This window comes from Cuculus canorus, chromosome 4 (genome assembly GCF_017976375.1).
Source record: "Cuculus canorus isolate bCucCan1 chromosome 4, bCucCan1.pri, whole genome shotgun sequence".
Classification (NCBI taxonomy): domain Eukaryota; kingdom Metazoa; phylum Chordata; class Aves; order Cuculiformes; family Cuculidae; genus Cuculus; species Cuculus canorus.
Genome location: NC_071404.1, coordinates 26003604 through 26009627, shown reverse-complemented (window position 1 = coordinate 26009627; position 6024 = coordinate 26003604). Strand labels below are relative to the sequence as shown.

General features: G+C 46.7%; 1 protein-coding gene across 11 annotated transcripts in view; it reads left to right on the top strand.

Moving 5' to 3' along the window:
- Positions 1-245: 245 nt before the first annotated feature.
- Positions 246-6024, top strand: part of APBB2 (amyloid beta precursor protein binding family B member 2) — a 190632-nt gene continuing 184853 nt past the window's right edge. For 9 of the 11 annotated variants that reach the window (XM_054064384.1, XM_054064380.1, XM_054064386.1 and 6 more), the window contains exon 1: positions 246-380. The gene's annotated coding sequence lies outside the window, so the exon portion shown is untranslated. Of the gene's footprint in view, positions 381-1991; positions 2064-6024 lie in introns of all 11 variants that reach the window. The other 2 variants (XM_054064381.1, XM_054064382.1) reach the window with 2 other exon arrangements.

Here is a 6024-nt window from a genome sequence, read left to right as displayed (position 1 = left end):
ACCCAGAAGCGGGCACATGCAACACACAGAGACACATGTACTGAGACACACGTACGCGCACAGTGACACCTACACACACACTCACAGACACCCCCCCCCAGTATGCACACACAGCGCGGCGGGCACACACAGAGCGCGCGCACACACAGCGCCTTGGCGCGGCGGCCACGGGCACACGCACGACCCCGCCCCCGCAGCGCGGCGCGCGCTCGCCACACCCCCCCCGCCCCCCACTCCGTGCGTGCCGCGGCGCTGGGCGCGGCCGGGGCGGAGGCAGAGGAGGGGCGGCGCGGGAATCGTTTCCTGGGTAAGCGGCGGGCGCGTTTCCGGCGGGCCGCCCGCATCCCGCAGCGGCTGCGGCGCCTCGGGCCGAGCGGCAGGTGCGTCCCCGGGGCGGGGGGGCCGGAGGCGGCGGCGGCAGCGGCAGCAGAGCCCGAGGAGCGGGCGCGGCGCCCCGGAAGGAGCTTTGCGCTTGGCAAAAGCCCGCTTTGGGCTTTGCGGGTTCGGCTCTGTGAGGATTTCAGGCGGGGTCGCGAATGGGAGAGTGCAAAAATACAGCCCTGGGAACAAAATGGGGATCCCGTTTAATCCCGCTAGAAGCGCTCGGATATTCGATTGGGCCCCGTGACAGCCTCGGAGCTGCCTCTGGTTGTGGCTAGAGACAGGATGAATTCGAACAGATAAAATGGGAAATGGAGCCGTTCGTATTTGTACTTTGCTGCCTCGCTTGCTGGTTCGCAACGTTTTATAATTCTTGGCAGAGCCCCTCCTTGCTGAGGAGGGCGAGTGCGGTTCTGCGCTTTAAAAACTAGTTAAAGCCAAGAGAAAAACCCCAGACCTTCGCTGGCGGTGGGCTGGAAGGCTTTATGCGTTGTGGATGCCGTGCAGGATAACGGAATCTGCGGCAGGTTGTGCAGGATAACAAAATCTGCGGCGAGGTGCAGTGGGTCACCTCCGATCTGCTGTTGTGCGCCAGAAGCCGAGGTGCGGGTTGATGATGTGCTGTTCTGCCCCAGTAGCTGAGGTGTGGGTTGGTGATTTGCTGTTCTGCCCCAGCAGCCGAGCTGCGGGTTGCTGCTGAGCTGCTGCAGGCTTGCTGCATCCTCTAGCTCACCAGTGTACTTCTCCAGTTCGTTCTAGGTTTAACATATCATCATCATCCTGCCATCTCATGCTCTGGTACCTTCTGAAAGCTTCAATGAGTTGTTTGTTTTGTGTTTAAATATTTTTTTTTTTTGTGCATAATTCAGATTGGTTAAAATAAGTGTGCAGATATCCTGGCACTTAAAGAGGGAGACATCCTCTTACGGTGACCTTGGGACAAAATCTTGGCTGTTTAACTTCCTTGCCTGTAACAGCTATGCTGAGTTGTGGATATTTTTGTTCTTCCTTTATAGTCATGAGTGTTTGATGGATACTTTTTTGATTGTATTTTTGGGTTTCTTTGCCACTTAAGGGAAATTGAGGTTTGGAGAGGACTCTGGGAGAAGGAGTAGTTTTATCACGTAGTGTGACGAATGCGTGACTTGATAGTAAAAAGAAGGAAGACTCTTGCTCTGAAGCAGCATGAGTGAATGTGCCCTTCCTGGTGAGGAAGGCATCTAAGCAGTAGATAACAACAGTTGGGGAATCATTTCATAGGAGAGGGGATACATGACTCGGAATCCTGTATTATTTCTTTTGGTTTTCAGTTCTACAGTTAAGTCAGGAACAGTGACAAAACCGGCTGAATTTGGTGGGTGTTTGGATGGATGCTGCTGGTGCCTTTGGTAAAGAGGGATGATGACTTCCTTAGGAAATGCCTGAGAAGCGTGGAGGGAGCTGCTGCAGGATTTGAACTGAAGAGATTGGTGACTTCAGGGGCTAATTGGGGAGGAATTTGAGTATGTGAGGTGGTCTAATGTAAGGATTTATTTTAGTAGAGTATGTGAGAAACTAAAACGAATCCTGATATTAGGTAATTAATTGATTACATCTCTGTCATCTGTCAGATGGCAACTTGGAAGCTCTGACCTGGGATGTACAGTCTTACCTGAACAAATCATCCATGCTGAAGATAAACCGTATGTACATTCTGTGCTAGTAGAAGTTGAAGTCTTGCCTTTGTTTTCTTCTGCAAGCAAGGAGTTCTGCTGCTGGGAACAGCAGAGCGGGAGAGGTACTGGATGTGCTAGCTTCTTGACAACCAAGCTGCTGATGTCCTGCTGCCATGGAGGAAGTAAAGGCGATGATGGAGTGTGTTAGACCAGGACACTGGCAGACAGTGGTAGGAGGGCTGGTGAGATGGGTGGGAGCTCCCGGGATGTTAGGCACTGGTCCTCTCATCCATACTACAGGTGGGGCAGAAGCAGAGAGGGGGTGGGGAAAAGAAACGCCAGTTTTTCTGAAGGAGACAAGGAAAGCCTGGCTTGTTTAGTCTAGAAAATGAGGCCTGAGAGGTTATATGGTTGCAATCTGCAATACTGCAGGAATATAAACACTAGAAAGGAAGAGGAGCTGTGTAAGCTGAAGAACAATGTTGGCACAAGAACAAACAGGTATAAAAGGCGTGAGTAAACTTAAGCTGGAATTTAGGCAGTTTCTTCTCTAAATGGAGTTAGGTTCTAGAACAACCTTCAAATGAGAGAAGTGGCAGCAAGCCCCCTCATGGGGTCTTGAGTATATATTGAGTAAGTTTACATCCTGTGCTTGGCTGTGGCAGTGGGAGATGAGGCTTAGCAATTCAGGAAGAGTGCTTCTGTATGTCTGAGTTAATTGAATATAGACTTTCTGTGCTAGTGTTTCTTATTTTTAAAATCCAACATATATAAAACTGGCATAAAAATAAAATGCTTGCTTTACAGTTTGTATCACTACTTAGAAAGTGTTTGATGTACTTAATGCCATTTTCTGAAATGTTTTGCAATTTAGTTTTTTTTTCCCCTCCAGATTAAGGTGTTGGCTTACAGTCGCATCTAATTGTGTGGAAATGCCTTTTCTTTAAGTAAAAAACTATGCAGCTTTTTGAGCTTATTATCCTTCAGGTGAGAAAATGAACTGTAGAAACTTTTTTTTCCTCCCTATTGAAGAAATGCATTAGTCCTGTCAAAAAATGAGTACAGCAAACCCAGATGGTGGACCAGTGCTCAAAGCTGTGCTGTGTCTGCATGACTGGAATAAAGGAAACTTAAGGCAAATTTGAAAACAAGTCTTGTTGAGATGGTTGTGCATGGAGCTGGTTGTGCATGGGATTTGTCTCATTTGCTGTTGTGCAAAACAGCTGAAAGTTATCTGGTGTGGTGGTTGCAGTAGTTGAACTTGTACCAAATTCTGTACTTGGTTCTAAAAATATTGTGTGTGCAACACAATACAGTGTGCTGGGGATGCTATGTAATGCATCCTATGGCTGACTGATTGCTTCTAGGAGATGTACTAAGTACAGAAATGAATGAGCAGCTGTGATGGGCCAGACCATCATCTCTGGGTTCATCTCTGTAGCCCAGTATGCTTCACAGGACTAGAGCCAAGTGGTGGCTGGTTTCACCTTCACGCAGCACCCCGAGGATGCCTCTAAGTGCATATACATTCTTTCCTTACCCTATGACAGAAAGTTGCCTATTGCCACCTGGAGGGATGAGGAACTTGTGCAGGCTGACTTATGCTTTGGGCTAATCTGTCACCTGCTGAAATCAAATGTGAGAAATTTAATCAAGGAGAGGTGAAAATGGGTGCACTTACAATATGCTTCATTGACTCTGTGACTCACATCCGTTTCGCAGGGAAAAGACCACCTTGAGACATGTACATCTAATGCATTAGGCTGCAGTTCCTCTTCTGGGTCCTCCGGAGCCTCTTCGTGAGTGTATGGGTGTTTTGTTGATTTATAGCTTTCCTGTCTGCCACCCTGGAAAAGAATGGGATCTTCTTGCCAACCTGTTCCCATCCCTGTCTGAGCTGTCCACAGCTCCGTAAGCTAATGGGCTTCATACTTGATGGGCAGGTTCCCAGCACCTCTGTGCTTGTTTTAATTTCCTTCTGTCATTACAGGTCTTGGTAGAGGACTGAGTGCTGCTGTCACCAAAGCTTTAAAGAGCGGAGGGTGCTCTAGGGGTGCTCTGTATGGTGTCCTGCTTTAGTTTCCTGTTTTTTTTTAACCCTTCACACTCAGCCTGCTGCCTTTTTGATCTGTTGTTGATTTTCTGCAACCTTTTTATTTTTTCCTTTTTTTTTTTCTTCTCCTCTCCTTGTAAACAGATGCCCAAAGAAAAATAAGAACAGGATGACCTTATTCAAAACCTTCTCTGTAGATGCTTTCAGAGCCTCTGGCTGTTCTCAGTTTGGGGTTGTCAGAGCTTGGTGCAACCTTTACCTGTTTTAAAATATTCTGTGGCTTTTGGTTCCAAATGCTTGTCTGGTCTTGTTTGCGGCTCTGTGGGACCTCATTGCAGCCTCCAGGGCCTTTGTCCAGGAGTGCTGCTTGTCTCTGGGTCTGCTTCTGGCTGTGTAGAGTTCCTTCCTTCTTGTTCTAAGCTGGCTTTCTTCATTTGGCAGCTCTTTGCTCTTGTGTGGCAGAGATGGTTAATGATCCTGCGTTATGCCACTCATGACTTCAACTCTGTCTTTTTCATCGACTTGGCTTTTGGCCTGTCTAAAGAGTTGCCTACTCAGATATTCTTTGTATGGAAGCTGTTCCTGACTGTGAGCATCCCTTTCCAGGAGTTCATCTCAGTTCTACATATCCCTTTTAAGATGGGAGGGTCAGGGGTGTGTACAGTTTTCAATGTGTAGGTGAGCTTTGGGGCTACACAGTAGCATAGCCATGCTTTGTTTTCTTACTTAATGATTTGTAATGTTTGAATTACTTTTTGCACTGCTAGTGAGTTAATTTTTTGAGCCTGTGAAGTGGTAATGTCAGTATGTTGCTCAGGAGTATGGTCAGTTTAGAATCCCTCAGTTACATATAGCCATGGCTGTGTCTTTCCCATATACCTCTTGCACTTCTTGTGTTTATTTGTATTAGATTTCCTCTGCAGTGTTATTGACTTGGTCTCCCAGGATTGTGTGGAATTCCTCACATCCTGGCATACTGGCCTTGCTATCACAAGACTTTTTTTTTTTTTTTTTTTCCCATCAGCAAACTTCCTCAACTTGCTCCTCGTTCTTCTTTCCTTGTCTCGCATGAATATGTCAAACAGCCAGTCTGAGCACAGGTCTCTGCCAGGCTTCATTGGTAACTTCTGTTCGCTTCAAGAAGAGACTTTTATCCTTCTTGCACTGTTTCTGTTTTTTAGCATTTGTCTTTCCACATAGAACCTTTCCTCTTGACCTCTGTCTGCCTGGTTTACTTAAAGGCCTTAGTTTTTGGTAAGGGACTTGGTTGAAGTCCTTTTGGAAATTCAGATAGCTAAGAATGAGTGGGTGTACCTTGTTTGGTGCTTTGGTCCAGTTTGGTGCTTTTGAAGAACTTGGAAAGGTTTGTTAGGCAGGGTTTCTCTTTGTACAAACCACACTAACTGTACTCCAACACGCTGTTTATCTAGGTGACAGAATTTTCTCCTCTTATGGTTAGCATCAATTGAGTTAGTTATTAGCACAGTAGAGGTATTAGGCTTTGCAGCTCTGTACTTCCCTGGGTCCCTACTGAGATTGTTGTCTCTACTGCCACTTTCCATTCACCTTCTGCAAAGGGTGTTTCAAGCAGGAGGTTTCAGAGCTTTGTCAGGAGAATTTGACTGAAGCATTGCAGAGAGTGCCCTGGGATTGCTAATGGACACTGGTTTAGCTTTGCCTTGACTGAGAGTTGCGTGAACCTGCTGCTAAGGGTACAAGGGCAAACCCTATGGCAGGGTGACTGGAAATGGATGTAGGGGGCTGCCCTGACAAAGACATTGAGCGCTTTGCCCCCATCACCTGTGAGATGATGACTAAACCTTATGTGATGGGATTTTTATGCATTAAAAAGATTAAACTTGATTTAGCTTAAGATCTAAGGTGAATGTCTAAATTCTGTCTCCTGCTGTCACATCAATTTTCTTTATTTAACCA